At 35.8% G+C, this 20,202-nt stretch overlaps 1 protein-coding gene across 1 annotated transcript in view; it reads right to left on the bottom strand.

The window, feature by feature from the left end:
* Octbeta2R (Octopamine beta2 receptor) overlaps positions 1–11,160 on the bottom strand; it is a 275,176-nt gene extending 264,016 nt beyond the window's left edge. The window contains exon 1 of the mRNA XM_074115316.1: positions 10,595–11,160. The gene's annotated coding sequence lies outside the window, so the exon portion shown is untranslated. The remainder of the gene's footprint in view (positions 1–10,594) is intronic.
* Between the last annotated feature and the right edge of the window lie 9,042 nt (positions 11,161–20,202).

Genomic DNA, 20,202 nt, shown 5'->3' with positions numbered 1-20,202 from the left:
TTATTATATTTACTGTCACTATTTTACACAAATGTTTTATATACAATCGATAGATTGAGACGACAGCTAACGATTAAAACTTAAACGAACATCGTAGCTTCTCCGAGTCAAAAGTTATACTAATTGCAAAATCTCGATACGCAGCAAAATGATCTCAAAATGGCGGCGCTTCCCCCTCCACCGCGCGCGATGTGTCACAGTCCTCTCTTATCGTAATGAATTCTTTGATCCTTTAGCTATCCAGTGGTCTAATTTAATTTTGGATGGTAGACGATAGATTCGAAACTATAATGCCAAACTGTATCCCCCGATTTTGTTATCATTAGGTTTTTTTGGATTGCCACCATATGATTCAAATTTAAAGACGTATTCACGTCAAAAAGTACGACTCACGAAAAATTCGGTGTAGCAGAAAATTGTAAACAATAAGAAGTCGCAATCATTAGTAATAGTCGTGTGAATTATTAGTAGGCCATACTTGTTTTTCTCCAGCAAAATGAAAGCTTTATTTCACAGCTGATTTGCAGCTGTTTAATTGCGCACGCAAAGCAATCAGCTGATTGTGTTATTAAATTAGAGTTTTAATTATTACCAGAAGAAGAGAAAAAGGTAGGTAATTATATAATTTAAAAACAAAAACACAAAAAATTGTATTCATTATCTATAAATTAGTTATGCTAATTTTAAATTATTCAAATTTATGTAAAACACGTGGAATTTTGTCTTCACAGTATTAACTTGTACATCAATAACGTTTATTTATAGCTCTTACCCCTTCTCTTTTCTTTATCTTTGGTAAGTTATTAATTATTTTAGGGCCATTCTTGGCGTGTGGTGGTGGGGGCTTAGACTTTACAATAAAGTGTCCTCGCTTTTACAATTCTGTTCAATGTTTGTAGGGAATTGGATCTGGTTTTTTTTTTTCATACTCGGAGTTTGTACTAAATCAAAAAAAAATTTTGTTTTTTTTGAACCTCAAGAGGTTTTTTTGTCTTCAGAGTGTTTATGATCATAGCACCAAATTACGTCTCGTTCGTTGAAACAGGAAATCACTAAATGACTGTGGTCTTCCTAAAATGCTATTCACGTGCCATTACAAGGTCACACTTTATTATAGCCAATCGTCCATATAATACTGCAACAAAAGATGGTAAACATTCTTTACACAGTTACGAGTCTCCGAAAAGCTTCGAAAACTTGTAAATAAATCTTTCATGGACACTCATAAGACTTTGCATTTTGTACAAGGCTTTGTTCTAGCAACGATATTTTTTTTTATTATTATTATTATTTATTTATTTAATAAAAGATACCTATTTGACTTGGCCGGATATAAAAAGCATTTTCGTTTCCGGTAAAGTGATCTCCTTTAAGGAACTCAGTCTCTATTCAATGATGAGTACACTAAAATTACTTGCCAAGCCCACATCTCTCGTTTCGAAATGGGTACCAGTAAATGTACTTAATTCAAAGAAAATTAACGCTTATCGACTTCATGTAGCAATAAATCGATTCTAAGGCACACACACGATATATGCAAATCACGTATTATTATATCCCTTTTAATTATTAGAATTACTTTTAAATTAACTTACTTTAATAGCACTAATAATTGAATTGTTTAATTGCATCTATTATGTTAATATTTACTGTGTTTATTATTAATATTATTGATGCATTTTCCTGGTGAATGGTAGATCAGTTTACACCTAGCATTGCGTGGAATGATCAATAAGAAGGTGCTTCTGGTCCATTAATTTTCTTGAGGCCTTAGAATTCCAGCAATGCAATAATCCCTCAATGTCACACCTCAGATAGTAGCACCTGTATTTAGGATTGTTTAAGTTTACAACGCACGGAAAATCCTTCAATACATAAATTTTGTTAGAGAAAATTGAAAATAATTTTTTTTGGGGGGTGTTGGGTCTTTATGTGTCTAAGATGGGTTAGTGAGGGATATATCCCAGAAGCTGTCTACCGAAAGAGGTGAATTCACCCTCTCTAGTCTTTAGGTACACGCGATGAGAAGGATTGAGAAACCTGTAAGATTTAGGGCTGGTATTTGGTCCAAGAATTAGGTACTCCAAATCTGTGGGTTCGCAGTAGTCGGAAATTCATTAAAAAAAAAAAGAAAAAAAGAAGGTGTGTCTAATTTAACGCCAAAATATCGGGACCAGAAGATAGTAATCCTTGGGGATAGCCAGGTTGCAATAAAAGCGGTCAGCTCTTCTTTTTTTCAGCAATTAGGCTTGCTTTAGAAAACAAATCAGCGACCTGGAAAAGATAACTGAAGTTACTGAGCTTTAGAATCCAGGACAGAAAGTGGTAAGGCAGTGCGTCACCATCCTTAGCAGTCAGAATCCTTTGGTGAGGTTAGCAACTATTCCGGTTCTTATATCGTACACCACTGGAAGACACAATGGAACAAATGATTGGATCTCAGAGTAGATAATGGTGTTTAGAACGGATCTAGGACCGATGAAAGATGAGGGAGGTGCCCGGAGTTTGCGCCGCTAAGCCGAGGAACTCTGACCACAGTCAATATCGCACAATATTAAGGAAAAACTTATAGGGAAATTTGAGAACTTGTACAATGTTGAAATCTACTTCCTTTTTTGAACCTAACAGATCTAATCACACGTAAATTGCGGTAACTCACACAAATTCCACTTGTCGACTGACTGTACAGCGTAACCGGAAGAAATAAAGTAAGGTTAAGATGATGTTAATAGAAATTGAAAAAATTCTAGTCACATTTCCAGCCTTTATTAGATACATCCGCTTGTTCAATGTTATTTTAAATTAAACGTTGGCGGAGACTGTCTGGCAGCGCACCGACCACCAGATCATGCAGACCCCAGATTATCCTGGACATTCATGTCCAATGTGATCTAAATGGAAGTGGGTTCACTTGACATTTATTAATTTTTTGTTTTGTTTTCTATTTTAAAGTTATCACCCGGTCGCGGACACAAAAGTGCGAGGAATTATCACGCAGTGCGTCCAACCTCTACTTAAAAACCAAAATTTCTGTCGTAAATACTAACACGACATTGCAAACCCTGAACGTTGGAAACACATTTAAGTTCTAGCCGTCATTACGAAGTTAGTGAAACAGTACATTATACTTAATCGTAACCTTATAAAAGGAAGCCTCACCCCTCCTCCAATCTCTCAAAAAGTTCGAGCTGATTCTTGATGAAAAACGAAACATCGATTCAGCAGTGACTTAACCAATCCGAATCGGAACTTTTGCTATTTATCACTCAACGCACGCACAAACCAATTTATTAATTTTCCGGTCAAAAATCGATAATCAGCTCGATTATTGCAATATTGAGATAGGCCAGCATGAAAGCATGAGTGACTTTATTATAAATTAGCAGATCTGCACCATTAAGACCATGAAAATAGAAAGTTCAACCACAACACATCAATAACATAAATACAAGGAGTCAAAGCACTATAAATACATAAACAGTCTTACCAACTGAAAGCGGATGTAAATAAAAACATATTGTGCAGAGAGGTAATAGCGCAGATTAATTTTAAATTGGCAAACCACTTGCTGTAATGCGTAATGACGGGGTTTTATTCTAGCCTCGGTTACATTTAGGCAAGGACCTAACATTTCGTATCTCTCTTTATTACAATTTATGTTATTTCTTTAACAAGGCAAACAGCTGATCCAATTTTATTTAAATTAATAACAATATGGGATACAGTCTTGCAAACAATCAGCGAATACATGTAGAATTTTATTCGCAGATTAATTCTCGTGCATATTACAGATTTGTCCATTTCACTGAAATAATACTGCACAAGAAAAGCCCTAAACTGAATTTCCCTAGATAAATGTTATAAATGTGCCGTTGCAGGCAATCAGAATAAAAAAAATTTAATTCATGGCTAAAATATAAACAATTCACAGCGGGATTCAAGAGATTACCATGCAATTCTATTGAAAGATATTCAATTGGGAACACCCTAATTACTGACCTAATATTATTTTCATCTAGAACAAAAATTACTACCGGAAGGTCCTGGCCTTTGACGCGAGTCAGGAAATACACGGAAAAGTAAACATACTGGGTAGTTGCAATAAGATGAAAAAAATAAATTCCAGTTTCAGTCTAATTTTTATTATGTCGAGCTTTCGATCTAGAGGGACTCGATCATCTTCAGGGCTAATTGTGACAATGTAATATTTTATGTTACATCATTAGAGAGTTGTTGTGTCTTCTGTGTTGTCCGCTCATGGACTATTTCATCCTATTGAAACTATGAATCAGTCACCAAAAATAATGAACAGAAAATACTGCATAAGAACTTAGAGAATCCTTCGGAGGGAAATCGCGGTCGCCAGATTTTCCCCAAATTTGGGAGTTTCGTTCAACTTATTGAAGTCTCTTAAATAGTCATTACAACTAGGCGCCACGGTAGCCGAGCGGTTAGAAGCGTGGCCAGCAAAGCTAAGATGTATTGTTGGTTTAGTGGGTTCGATTCCCCCTGGTCTAGGCCTTGGATTTTATTTAATGGTTAATATGAGAAATTTGTAGTAAAGAATGTTAGGCGGTTATAGGCTAGACCCGCAAAGCTAAGATGTATTGTTGGTTTAGTGGGTTCGATTCCCCCTGGTCTAGGCCTTGGATTTTATTTAATGGTTAATATGAGAAATTTGTAGTAAAGAATGTTAGGCGGTTATAGGTTAGACCCGCGATGCTAAGATGTATTGTTGGTTTAGTGGGTTCAATTCCCCTGGTCTAGGCCTTGGATTTTATTTAATGGTTAATATGAGAAATTTGTAGTAAAGAATGTTAGGCGGTTATAGACTAGACCCGCAAAGCTAAGATGTATTGTTGGTTTAGTGGGTTCGATTCCCCCTGGTCTAGGCCTTGGATTTTATTTAATGGTTAATATGAGAAATTTATAGTAAAGTATGTTAGGGGGTTTTAGACTAGACCCTCAAAGCTAAGATGTATTGTTGGTTTAGTGGGTTCGATTCCCCCGGTCTAGGTCTTGGATTTTATTTAATGTTTAATATGAGAAATTTATAGTAAAGTATGTTAGGCGGTTATAGGCTAGACCCGCAAAGCTAAGATGTATTGTTGGTTTAGTGGGTTCGATTCCCCCTGGTCTAGGCCTTGGATTTTATTTAATGGTTAATATGAGAAATTTATAGTAAAGTATGTTAGGCGGTGATAGACTAGACCCTCAAAGCTAAGATGTATTGTTGGTTTAGTGGGTTCGATTCCCCCTGGTCTAGGCCTTGGATTTTATTTAATGGTTAATATGAGAAATTTATAGTAAAGTATGTTAGGGGGTTATAGACTAGACCCTCAAAGCTAAGATGTATTGTTGGTTTAGTGGGTTCGATTCCCCCTGGTCTAGGCCTTGGATTTTATTTAATGGTTAATATGAGAAATTTGTAGTAAAGAATGTTAGTCGGTTATAGACTAGACCCTCAAAGCTAAGATGTATTGTTGGTTTAGTGGGTTCGATTCCCCCTGGTCTAGGCCTTGGATTTTATTTAATGGTTAATATGAGAAATTTATAGTAAAGTATGTTAGGGGGTTTTAGACTAGACCCTCAAAGCTAAGATGTATTGTTGGTTTAGTGGGTTCGATTCCCCCGGTCTAGACCTTGGATTTTATTTAATGTTTAATGAAAGAAATTTACAGTAAAGTATGTTTGCTAGTCGCCTCTGTCCACGCCACCTAATTGGTAGTTGGACGTAAGGCCCGCCTGAAAAAAAAAGTGGCACTTTATCCAGAATCAATTCCCTACGCTCAGAACTAAAAATTGAATTATATACCAATTTTTTTAAAAACTACTTTTCCATGTTGTGGTTACCTCAAACTTGTATTTCCTTGGGGGAAAAACTAATTATGGAAAATATTGCAGTACTTGCTGTTTGTAGGACTGAGAGGCAGGTGAATAATTGCCGGTAGAGGAACCATGTCAGAAATAAATAGAAAATACGGAAGGTTCGACAACAGGAAAATTGAACAGTTTTACCAAATTAAAAAAAAAAAAAATATTTCCTCAGTACATACAATACACTATTTACAAAAAAGAAGAAGCAATAGATTACAAAAATTAGACTATTTAAGTGCCTTAAATATACACTACATAGGAACAAATATACAAATCTGGGAACAAGTACAAATTAAATGGCCAAAATTCTCGGTAAAAAGACAAAAGAGAACACACGCACACAATGATGGGAACTAATTTGCAAAGTTAGCATGCAAAGAAGAATCAGTTGATGGCAAGGCCGAGGTCATTCTGCAGACAATGTCATTACCGGGAGGGGCCATTGGCTTCTTTGGGCAGAGAAAATGGAATCTACGATTGTTAAACAAGACAGGAGTAAAATATCTGGTGTGGCGCTCCTATTGCAGTTCGGGAAATTCTTGATTTACTAACTGAAAAATGTAGACCAATAAACTGACTAGAGCAAGGTGGACTAGTTCATGGTTCATGGCGTCTAGACCGCGCAATTGTTGTTAAAGACTAGCAATCTGCATTCGTTGGGCAGTATTTTCTTATCTGAGTGCGCGAACTTTGAGTCACAGCATCGCTTGATGACATGATCTCATCGCAAAGGTAGATGATGTGCGCAACAATGGGCCTTTATATGAACACACGCAAATCATCATTTCACACGATAAACTGCAATAGCAAAAGCACTACAACATGAAGACCTGTTCTTTTGCAGCACATTTTGGCTTATTTATGTCCCTCTATTAGGCGCCACAGTGCCGTGCGGTTAGAGGCGAGACCCGCAAAACTAAGATGTATTGTTGGTTTAGTGGGTTCGATTCCCCTGGTCTAAGCCTTGGATTTTATTTAATGGTTAATATGAGAAATTTATAGTAAAGTGTTTGCTAGTCGCCTCCGTCCACGACACCTAATTTAGTAGTTGAACGTAAAGCCCGCATGGAAAAGGAAGTTCCTCTATTTTTTCCGAAAGCCTAAAAATGAACATTTTATTAAACAGTCTTTCAATTATTAAACTTGATTTATTTAGACTTGGGTCCTAATTACTCCTAAACAGTCAGGCCAGAAGAAAAACTCGAACTTTTAATGTTAGCAATGTAGAAAATATTCTAATTGCTACTGAGCATCAGCCCTAGTCCCTAGGTCGAAAGGTTGGCAAAACATAGCCAGACAATTATGAATATGGCAACAAGGACGAATAATCCGCTACTATTAATTATTAATATTGTGCAGAACAGGTGAAGTTAAATTATCAAAAAACATCGTCACGACCACAATACTTCCTGTTAAGATGAGCAAGAAGTAGTAAAAATAAATAAAAACAGCCGTTTTTCTGTAACATCTGATATTAACTAAATCAGCTGTGTTTAAAAACCCCATTGGAAGAAAAGCCAGCAACAAAATGGTGGACTTGTGGTGTGAAATGGAAGTAAAAGGGTAATTTTTTTTAATCCCATTCTGGGAATGGAGCTCTCCCAGTCGGATTACTGTTCTGAATTAAATATTCCCGCCAAAGGATTACAGGATTATTGCCAATTACAAGGAATTTCGTAGAAGTAAAAATAAAAAAAAAGGTGGGATACTTTTCTTTTTTCTTGGTCTCTCAGTTATCCTGGAAATTTAAACACAGTAATGTCACTGGTCACAATTCTCTTTGACGGAGTTTTCCGGATTTCCTGCCACACGGTATTCTTAGTAACTTACTCCATTCTCTGCAACATAATGTGATTGGGAAATCTTAGAATGCTAATAGAACGCAAACTCGCCCTTCCTCAGTGAGCAAGTGCAGCGTGAGACGGAAACATATTTACGAAATTCTCCATGACAAACTTGATTAATCAGCTTCTTCCGGTCAAAGATACCAAAAATATGCGAGCCACGATGAGTAAACTCAAAGATATTAACTGTTAACCTAACCTAACCACATTTTTAACCACATTCACACATTTTCAAAAGCGATAAACTTTATCAGAGATGTTATGGAAAAAAAATCCAAAATATCGTCCTTGAGTTCATGCTATCCAGTGAAAAATCTTTTCATAACTCTCATTACGTAAAACATTTTCCTGGAAAAATGCAAACAAAAAAGTTCTGGGAAAGCAAGACACAATCTTTCAAGAATTTCCCACATTGTTTATGCAATTTTCCTCAACATTAAACTAAGTTTAGCAGTGCATTTAACTTTAGACAAATGGTAGGACTGTTAATGTTTCTAAAAGGCACTTTAGAGATAGTGTAGCCACCCTCCTGAAGAACATTTTCTTTAAAATATATATTTATTGATATTTTCATCCGCATGTAGGATACAGTAAGCAACACCCCGCCTTCTAATAACGTCAATATTCAATATTATCGACCCTTAAGTTTAAATTTTGATAACTGATCCAATGTAGAACTTAGGGCCACTGGTTTTCTTCAGGTGGACGGCAAGACAAGAGGATTGGAATGAAGAAGGAATGGTTCGAGGAATTTTTCATAACGGCACAGGATACGATTTCTTTAATGGAAGGGATCATTGTGCAGGGTCAGGTTAAGTACTTATTAAGGGGGATTTTGCTCAAGATTTGGGATTGTAAAGTTGCTTTTGGATTGGTTGGCTGAGCAACCGGCTTCAACGCCCGTAGGTTGTTCATAAAACTATTTTATAAATCAAAAGTTTGTTAACAAAGTAAGAACTTGGGATGTCTATTGTAACACACAAGGGTGTTTGGCTTTACTCGTTTCAGTCTCTTAAGTGGATTGTCATTGATGTTGGACATATTTCGAGATGGTAACGCTGCTGTAACATGATAACAAGGACAATTACCTCGGCCTTCAGTTTATGTAAAGTTGGTGCTCTTGCTTTTTAGTTCAGTCTAATTTTCCAGCATAGTAAACCATGTTTTCAAATTCAGTAAGACGGCTTTCCAAGCTTTTGTATGACAGTTTTAAGATCTGTATCAGAAGAAGGTAGAAACAGGATCATGGGCAAAAGAGGCGACAATTGTGGGATACTTCTTTGCGGCACTCCAGCTCTAAAAGGGTGTTTGATAGTTTCTACCTTTAAGTCCAAGACACTATTATCTGATCCTCGAAATTTACCACTCAACGTTCCTTCCGGACCAAGCATCGGGCCAAAAGAGATCAGACACAGCATCAAAACTTAATAGGCTTTAAGAATTGGATGTAATTGCTTTATGGACTAAAGAATATCATTCCGAGAAGGAGTTCCTAGGCAACTTATCTTACCTACCGAACTGCCAAAGCAGTCCACGGAACTATAAAGATTAAGAACCCCTGAATAAAGCCTAAACTGCAACTTCCTTCCCTGCCATACTTCTTGCGACTGTGAGTAGAGCAGTTAGTCGTGCGAGTGGTTCACGCCCAAATGTTTTTAAACTTTATTAATGCGTTCTACGTGTAGATTATCGTTCATTGTTTCCCGGCTCTGGTAAGAGCTCGATCCAAGGCTACCCACTGAAATGTTTAGTTTTTGAACAATATTCTTATCACCATAGAAGTTTGATAACAACAATGAATGGGCTTCCCAGTCAACATTATTTATTTGTTATTTTTGTATCAATTTTTTTTTTTGTTTCACTTAAATTTCTTAATTTAAAAGTCGGTATTCAGACTCACACGACTTTTGATAATGATAATTATCAAGGTCATGTGACTCATACATTTTTATCGAACCCTACACTTGCTGACTGTGTGGCGGTAACGTAAGTTACTCCGAAATCTCTACACTTCATAATCGATTTATCTACTCTGATGATTGATTAGTCAGAGATACAATAAACATGCGGGCTACGTAAGATATTCTCTAGCACTGCCAACCTAATCACAATTTCTTTTGATACTATTTGAGGTCCATTGTTCAGAAGCAGTCTCCATCTTCGGCTGTGCGACATAGTCAAGATCTTTTGGATTTAACTCTTTTTTATGAAGAATGATATTATTAGGATTTTTCTTACCAGTTTTTGGTTTGTTAATTGGATTCCCAGATTTAAGATTTCTTATTGTCCAGAGATTCGTACAAATATCGTTGATCTCAAAGAGGATGAAGCCAGAAATATAAATGAAGCGTTAACAAAAGAGAAGGCTTAGCAAAGACCCTGAAGTTTTCTTGGTGAGAAACAAATTCAGCAATGGATTTAAGTGAGAGTCTTAACGGTTTGTTCTTGATCTAAGTTCGTGGCTGACAAGGTATCTCACAAGCTAGATAAATGTTAGCAAATAGACTCGATAAGTGGGACCAGACTTTCGAGATTTCAGCTGAAAAAAAGAGGAAATTTGGAATTAACAAGCAAAGGAGTTGAACTAGCTGTCAAAGAGGAAGCAGAGAACAATTACAGCGCCCAAAGAAAACTTGGAAGATCAGAAAATGGAAATATTTATCCAGGAGAAAGGCTAGCCGATAATAAAACGCTGTCCAAAGACTTTGTCCAAAGAGAAACCGGCGTGCGCCTCCTTAAATCCCCATTTGGGTTCGTCCAAAAAAAAATGTATTCGAGTCCCGAAATGAGTCTCCACACATTTCACACTTTAAAAAACAACCCAAAACACAACCTGGAAAAAAAGATTTAAAAAATAACAATTACAAACAAACCTGATGGTTTATTCTTTTTTGAAGCTTTTAAATCAGCGACTTTGATGTCCGATAAGTTCCACACTAAATTTTAAAAATATATAATTTCTTTCCAAAATATGAAATTATATATTATATTTTTAGACAAACACTTTTGCACTAAATGTTTACTTATTGTAAACAGAATTGTATTTTTTCTAAAAAATAGAAGTGTATATTTGCTTCTTCCAAAAACACGCGACACTTAGAATAAATATTTATTTTTTTTAAATTTAATTAATTTAAAATTTTCCACTTAATAAATTTAAATGTTTAAAACCATAGTTAAGCTCAATAGAACTGTTATCGAACTTATTTCACTCGCGTCAAAAATTTTTTCTGCTGATATTACCATTTTATTTTTATGTTTATAACCTTCAAAAAACAAAAGCTATTTAAAAATTTTATTTTAATATTTTCCCAAAAAAAACTGAATTACAAAAAAATAATAATAAAACTTAGCAACCCGGCCCGCCGCACTTAGCACTCGCGTAAAAAAAATGAGAGACCTTGCGAATCGCTGGTAATGCAGTGCGCTCGCATGCTGAGAAGTTAGACGACTGGCGGGGTGAAATGGTCCTGTGTTTGGCGGCGAACCTATTTAGCAGACATGCGCAGTAATAAAGAAAAAAAACTTTTTAATACATTTTAGCGGCTCCGACTCCTGTCTACATTTATGTACAAATATCTATACATTTCTTGTACTATTTATTATACAATAATAAAGCTTGGGGCGCACAATACTTTAGTTTTACACAATAGTTGTTGTTAGGTTAGTTCCCGCCAAAACTAGTTAGCTGTGGAATCCTTCTTTTTTTTTTGGCGGGAGGGGCAACGTTTCTTTCGATCAATGATAATTGTAACACTTTATTTTTATTTTTTTTTATTTATTTACTTATTTTTGTTTTATTATTACCCAGTATTTTTCTTACATTTTCGCTGTAACAATTCCAATACGTCCTTGTCAAATCTTCGTTCATGCGTTTTCACCGAAAGCATACATTTTTAAGGTCTTGAAAATGCGGGAAAAAGACGGGACTGTCTTTGTCAGTCGGTACAACTCACGAAATATAACTTTTTAAAAAATGCCGTTTTACAGAAGTGATACTACACATTTTTACTGAAAAAAAAACACTATTTCCTGAAAAATTGAAATACTTCCTGCTCACATGAAGATCTGTGTACGAGGTGTGGCTATTAAATAACGAGACTATTGCTGCAAAAACATTTTATTTTAAATTTATACATATTTAGGTTATTATCACCTTCAATATACACCCCTCCCCTATCCCTACAACGATCGAAAAAGTGGTGGAAGCCTTTTTCCATGAGCTCCTACATGGACGCGTGCCGCTTTTTCTTTCACACCTTCAACTGGACTGAAATCGTGTTTATATTAAGGCAGATTTGACTTTGGGGGAACAGATCTAAAGTCACATGGGGCCAGGTCAGGGCGAATAAGGTCCGGATGGCCTAAAACTGGGATGAAAGTACTTGGCTACAAAACGTCGTCTTGTCAGACAATGCAGTGTTGAGCCGGCGAATTGTCTTGATGGAGAACCCCATGACTTGTTCTTCCACAAATCGGGTCGTTTTTTTCCTTACTCTTTCACTAGAGTTGAGCAAGCACCTCACGGTAGTAATGTTGATCAATTATAATCGATATTTTCATATCCGTTTTGGACGTGGAAGGGCGACCCGGGCGGTCATCATCTCCGACGTCTTCTCGGCCATCTCGGAAACCACTTGAACCACTCAAAAACTTGTACACGTGATCGATATAAACTTCTTTTAATAAATGATAAGTTTCAGTTGCGGTTTTAACAAGTCATGTGAAATTTCACGACAATTCGTAGCTCTACTAGATGTGTAGTATGTTTTCAGCAAAATGAAACTAACACCTCTTACACAAACGACGGTTCCGGTCAGACAGATTTCTCTATAAACACGTGAGACGCTGCAATCGAAAGAGAAGGCTTTACGCTGCATAGTTCTTCTGTAGCAGCATCAGTCTCGTTATTTAATAGCCACACCTTGTACTTCTATTTAACCAGCTTTCCTGGGACCATTCTAATAGGGAAAGAGGGTTAACGGAGGAAGCCATAGTTCTAGGAGTCCTGCCGAACTCAATTGGTATTCTGTGGCGAACATTTTAGCCATAAAACCCAACAGGGAAGGGATTGGCTAATTGGTCGAAATGCTTTGTCTTGGAATACCTAAGTACCGACATGTTCACAGAATCGCACAATTCTACGGCAAGAATAAACTGAAGTTTTAAAAACTTAAGAGCACTGTAATGATGGTTGCGTCATGCGGAGACTCATGACGTAACTATCTTTAGCCAATTATATTGAGGAATTGAACCGAAATTTATCGAATTTATTATAACAAGAAAAATAAATAATTTATTTCTGTTCTAATGCAAGCGTTTTAAGGAAAACTTTATTATAAATTTTATTATGTAAAGAAATGATTTTGTAAAATCATATAAGAGCTTTTGTTTTAATAAGATAATGTTGGCTGTGCTGTTAAGAAAATATCGATGTTTAATATCGATGAATTTAATCATCTGACTTTCTCCGTTTATAACAAAATATTTATCCAAGAATAACGGTAAGATATATACATGTATATTTATGGAATACTGTATTCGGAACAGGGAAATTATAAGGTTCATACTGCTTCAAATTTACATGGAATTGGCCTCGACGGTAAGTGATTCCACCAAGGCGGGGACCCAAGCTTAATATATACAATGAATGGGGAAATTTTGGAATAAATTTTCAAGTGGGTAACATTGTTTTAAAAGTACGATAATTTCCGAAAAGGTTTGAAAGCTAGAGACGTGGGGGATTGGGTTATTTTCAAAGTATTGTGGGTTTTAGGGAAATTAATTTTTTCAGGTCTCTTCCAACCCCCCCCCCCTCAATGAAGGGGGTTTCACGTAATTTATTAAAATCTCAATGAATATTTTAAGGGATCCCTTCCATTGTAATTGAGTCAACAATGGGGCCCATTTAATGATGCCTGCAAATACTAAAGTAATGTTTATTTCTGCAGCTTGTCACTCGCACGACTTTTCCCTATTTACTCAAGAGTTCTGACTCATAATTTACATCTTATCAACAATTAGTTTGTAACCATCATTGCACTGAAATCTAATCTTAGGGGGAAGCCTACCCCTGTAGTATTATATACACTTAATTATTCTCACGGAGGGGCAGCTTTTGCTTGAGCTCCTTGAGCGCCAATTATAAATTTCCCGCCTAAATTCTGTTTGCAGCTAACACCACCTTGCCACCAGTCGAGAAGTCAGATAAAGTAAACAAAGGAAGGTTGCTAAGATTACCTTTTAATGTTCCCTGTTTAAGTAAACCAGTGTTTACTTAACAACTGTGCCACGGCTACGGTAGAAGTGTGCCGTGGCATAAAATAAAATAAAAAATTATAAAATTATAATAGCGTTGCATTAAAATTAATTATAAGTTAAAATAGTATAACCTCATTTCTTTATTCCTATAATGAAATAAAACATAAAATGATGCGGAAATACCCTTAGTTTCTTCACAAAACTAACCTCAATTCATCAGTTCTGCTGGGTGGTGGCGCTACATGACAATTTCAATAGTGAACGATTCCGCCTTTGGAGTCGTTGGATTTTGAATCAGTTCCAGGGTTGGAATCGATTCCAACAACTCGTTCACTGATTTTTACCCAATGAATTGGTACAAATGTCACGCGTTGTAATTAAATAAATCATTAAAATTTAGCTTTCCCAGTGTATAACAAAACTATATTTCTTTAACACACATTAAGTGCTATCCCTAATTTCCAATGGCTCTGATAAATATAAAATTAACAACAAATATTAACACAAAACTAGGCTAGTCAAATATAAAAATTAAAGCAGTGCAGTTTCATCATTATCTAGCTCTGACCACATGAAAGACTGGAGTTAACTTGCTTCAAGAGGATTCAAGATGGAGAACTAGTAAAATATGTCACAGCTTTCGTTCTTCTTTATTGACTGTTTAGTTTTTGGTAACTTTAATCTCATTTAGAGGTGCTTTTTTAATCACTTTCTTATGTAGTTACGGATTTTACAATTTTACACTGTGTACAGGCAATTCTTGACATCAATAATGGGCATTAAAATAAAGAATTTCTTTGTTATAAGATTCATTGCTGCTGTATACAAGTAGAATGGTACAGACGGGTGAATGATTGGGTTTCTTAATAATGTTAAAGCCTGCCACGAAAACTTATATTTTTGTAGGATTGTAATAGTGTTGTTATTACAGCACTAGTTGAGAGCATAATACGTCATTTTAAAATGAAATGGGAGCAGTTCCAGTGTGGCGTTTACTGTTTGGTATCTTGTCTAATGTGCCATGGCCAGAAAAAGGTTAGGAAGCACTGAAGTAAACATATAAATTTCGTTCGGGACGAATTGAAAACCATTTTTCTGGAAGTGGGCGGGGTTCGGAGCTCTGCCGTTACGCTACAAACTGTCATTGGATAAAGCAAACAGCCAACCAGAGTGGATCCTTCGAATGGAACGAGGATTGGTTGTCCTGGTCTTAGTGCTGCCTTTAAGAGTAAACAGGAAATATTGGCTTAACCCTCTCCCCCAGCTTATTTTCACTTCCTCTAACGTATTAAGGAAAATTATTGTCATTATGTGACCTTTCACCGGAAATACATCTGCTTTCAGATCGGCTGAATCCAAGAAATTCTGAGTTTCAGACTCTGGTCATCATAACACGCACAGGAAATTCGTATAAAGTTTAACAGGTGTCCAGCCTATGTCAGGACAAATAAGCTTTGGGAGAAAATCAGCCATTCGGAAGTCGAATCACTTCACTAAATCGATTCTCGCATGTGAAGTCCTAAATCTTTAATTTGTCTCCTAAGGACAGATCTGGGAAAGCGGAAGTGGGGGGGACTCTAAAGTATTATTCCAGTGAAATGTACGGAATATATTGACAAGAGGGTTACTAATTTTTCCGATTGTGATGGATATCTTTCAATCGGAAGGAAAACTCCACTTTTCTTGTAATTTTTATGAAAATATAAGCCCAAAAAATGTGAATACAATAAAAAGAGAAATCTGGTTTGAAACCTCGGACCGCCATTCTCGAACCCGATTTCAAACCCTCTCTACAGAATTTCCCAAATAAAGGGTAAAGATCAACGCGAGAACAATAAAAATTTGAACTTTAGCATACGTTAACCTTTCCCTAAATAACCTACGCTTTTTTTCCCCTTTTTGCAGTATTTGGTTCTTACAGACTGACGGAAAATTACAAAATACTTTTCTAACTCAAACGTGTCCTAAAAAAACGGATATTTCTATAGGAAAATCTATTTTGGGGAACTTTAGCACGATTGCGCTACATTCTCACTGGTATTGTAAGAGCATTGTAAAGTTTTCCATCTAGATTTCACTCATTTCCCAGTTAAATTCATTTCTGAATGAAAAACCCCAGGGCGAATCTGTGATAACTTCCCTTTACAAAGGTAAGATGTGACGAGAAGCAGGTGTTATTGACCCAATAATATTGAAGGGTCAGAGATTATCTGTGTGCACATAGAGGGATGTGTAAATAGAGGGATGTGTCGGGTTGAATATGGCTCTAAAGTGTGGAAACGGTATTGCCAAGCACTCTCTGGTATAGATTCTGCGTTTCCAAGGTAACCAGTTATAGCAATCTTGAAATTGTCACTTGACTTGTACAGTACAATCTAAAATCGTTCTACTATTAAATAGGTTACTAGAATATCGATACCAAATCGGAAGTCACGACTTCCTCTGGTTTAAATTGAATTTTCTTTCATACTTGGCATTTATACTGCAAAAGTTGTTGAGCTCAATAAGAGTTGAATGAAAAGTTCAACAGTATTGTATTTTGGAGGAAAATGCATTTATTTTTCCACTCGGTTCAATGCACTTTGGCGAAAATACGCTGCAGTTCACGCTTTTATATCGATAAATAACTAATAAAATTGAAGCTCAGATTTTTTTTCTTCAGAGAAAAGTCTGTCTTGGGTGAGAAAAAGGTGAACAAAATATTTAAAAATCGAAAATTGGCAGGCACCGGAAACTGGACTCAAGACTTCCTTTATATTTCTTACCGTCATAATTCCTGAATCTAATTCCTGTATTTGTAGCGGGAAAACTCGATTAAAGACACTTATTGGGAGGAGAAGCGAGCTCGCTTTCTTCCTGTATGCACTTTCAGTGGAATGTATGATCAGTTTTACACTATTATAGAGGACTGAACTAGGAAATCATTCTACCGGGGACTGGATTTTTCACGGTTTTTCCGACTTTCTACAATTATTTCTGGTACTTTTCCGCTGACGGAAGGAATCTTGAGATTTGACGGAAAGTGAGGGGGGTTATGACGTAGAAAAATGACATCAATCATTAATATAAAGTTTTCTGAATCTGAAACTTTCCTAACATTACGAGAGCTAACAAAGTAAGGAATGATTTAGAAGCCAACAGCTGATGTCAGACAGATCTAATTGTGATAGCGAAGACCAGTTCCAAGGTCAAAGACGGCCCCTAATTTGAACCAAATGTTTACCAAAAAATCTTCCCGTGTGAAGTTCCCACGGTAAGGCCACTCTTGCATAACTTCGAGCACGAAACGCAAGCACAAATTTTATAGAAAATTTAAAAAAAAAAGCGGGAAATATAAATATAAATGGTACATCCGGTTGAGGGCTCAAAAATTATAGCAACTTCCTTTGCAGTGTACTGAACACCGAATCGTCCACCTCTGCTCTTAAGGAAAGCTTACCTCTACTTCCTCCTTCAGGAATTCTTTTGGGAAAATTCGTTTTCCATGAAAATTCTCCACCAACCAGTGTGTCAAGAAAATCAGCCAATACTATTTGTGAAAAGTGGAAAAATCCTTTTTCTGAATTAAGAATGTCCGGTGATGGTATTTCCTTTCCACTCGAAATTTCCCAAACACCTTCCACCGCCCCCCCTTCTTGATAATATAAAACAGACATTAGGCTGTAAATTGTACTGAAGTGGCACTTTAGAGAAAAGCCTCCCTCCTCCCCTCCTCACCGACTCTGTGAAGTGCCAGTAATCAAATTTTTCCTAAGTTAATTTCACTTGTTTTCCCGTGTTACCATGGCAACCGCTGATAAAATTATCGCGTAAAGTTTTTCTTAAAAGTAAAATACAATAATATATTTATATAAAAATGTGTAAATAGAGGCGTCAAAATTTAAAAATCTAAGATTTTCTCTACGCTCATAAAACTTATTTAATTCTGTACTTTGATATTTCAGGAAGCATAACTAAGAGAATAACAATACGAAATAAATGTGTGTTTATGAATGAAATAGTCTATGAATGAACGATTTGCACACTAGTATAAGTTGGCCATTTTGTCATTCATGTCCAAACTTGTCCATCACAATGCGTATTAAATAATTCATCTCAAGTTTATTAAAGCCTCTACTAATGGATCAGTGATAGTGTCTAAATCTGACTGACAGACTGACTGACATACCGCTGACTGTTGATTCATACTACCTGGTTTATCTTTAGTGATGATAGAATATTTACAAGGAAAATAGGACTTGCTACTATAGTGGGCAATATTAAATTCATTTTTTGTACTAAAAGAAGCTACTTTCTCTTAATATTGTAATCATGCAAGAATTTCGAAACTGAGATTCACCTTAAATGTCCCTAGAGTTCGAAAAAGTGTTTTTTTTAAAAAATTATACTCTCATTATGTCATTGTGTGTGTACGCACCGTGACTTGAAAACAAAACGAAGAACGCAGGAAGTTGAACTTTGATATTTCCCTCAACTATCTAGGATGCCTCAATAGATTTTTAATCGAAATAAGTCAACTAAACCGGATGTACCACTTCACGAAACTTTTTTTTTTTAATTTTCTCAAAAAAAAAGTCTAAAGATTTTCTTTAAATTTGGCGCACTTATGGTATGTTTGTTGATCTACAACTTTTATTTGTAACCATTTTGCTGGGAAATTCGTCACTTCCGGGAATTAGGCTATTCTCTAAGGTGCCATTTTGGGCTACAGTAAGATTCAGAATCAACTTTGAAACAAAATTACCAAAATTACTCCTTATCTAGAAGGTCACAGCACAAGACTTCATTGCGAGGGCTAAAATTTAGAACGATGCAGAGTTGAGCATTTCATTAGCATCCTCACATCTCAAACTCAATTTTTGAAATGGTTGTTTTCTAACAAAATATGAATCTAAAACGTCAATTGATAAAAGTAAATAAAAGAAAATGGAGGAAGAAATAAATTCTAATAATAGAGATGGTTATTTTAGACGTCAACAGATGTCGCTATAATTATAGTGTCTACATTTCAAATTGACGTGTTTATAAATTTAGCAATAACGATTTATATAGTCTTGGAACTACGCCTTACTTGATATTGGCCGGATCTGGGGCTTTGGTTCATTGGTTTCGCTTCTTCTCGACGGTTCCACTGCATTACTTTCATGTTTTTTTTTACGTAATTTTAATTAAGTACAAGGTAACCTAACCTAACCTATAACCTAACCTAGCTCAACTGCATCCCTGGAACTGTCCAAAAACGAGTTTTTCTCTAGAATAAAAATTAAAGTAATAAATCTAAGTTAACTTATAAACTTGGTAAAGAAAAGCCAAAAGAAATCCTTATAGAAGAAGTAAATAATCCATGGAGTAATTAGTTAAATCCGGTTGAGCGACATTTACCAAAACCTTATTGTGGCATCCTGTGGTAGAATCTAAGCGAAATGTCAAATTCCAAATTCCATACGCAGACCAATTTTTGAAACAAGTTATTATAAGTTCAGGAGTATCAGCCTGCAGGACCAATATTGATGTCCTGCAGGTATTGGATAAACAAGTTTCTAAAGCCGCTGGATATATAAAAAATTAAAAAGACTTGCACAACTCCTGTAAGAATGTAATTTCCTCGCCACTGAAAAGTTCTTTTCCTTTCCCAGTGTTAGCAGTAACCCGCTTTATTGATGCACAGGGAACTGTAACGTTGGAGTTGAGAACAGACATTGTAGTGCCAGCTTGTAAAGTGAGCTTACAATACATGCCTAAGGTTTAACTTCAGAAAAAAAAAAAATGTACATATGTACATACATTTATGGACTAAGTGTTGACCATTTTGTAAAAAACATCTTTTTTGTGTGACATCAAAACGGATTTTACCAATGAAAAATCCCAATTGAATTACAACACAATTACAACATCCCAAATCAATCTCTCAAACAGAAACACGCACCACACAAAATTAAGATTTAAAAAAAGATTAAATCATTATTTAATGTCACAAGGGGAAAATTAGAAAACCGATAGCAACTAAACCATTTAAGTATTTAACTTGGGAAAAATGAAAATAAAACATCTACAAGATTGCATAATCTCTTTTACTAATGGTAAGAAAAGGCAACACTGTTTCCGAAATAAGGTAGAAATATTATTTTACAATTAAAACTAATTATCGTTGGTCAAACAGTAAACTTTTACATTTAATATTTAATTATATTTAATTTCTATATTAGATTACAAAGAGTTA

The sequence above is a fragment of the Rhodnius prolixus genome, unplaced genomic scaffold (genome assembly GCF_049639745.1).
Source record: "Rhodnius prolixus isolate KJV_2025 unplaced genomic scaffold, Rpr scaffold_7, whole genome shotgun sequence".
Taxonomy (NCBI): Eukaryota; Metazoa; Arthropoda; class Insecta; order Hemiptera; family Reduviidae; genus Rhodnius; species Rhodnius prolixus.
Note: the sequence above shows the minus strand (reverse complement) of the source record. Positions and strands in the feature narration are given on the sequence as shown.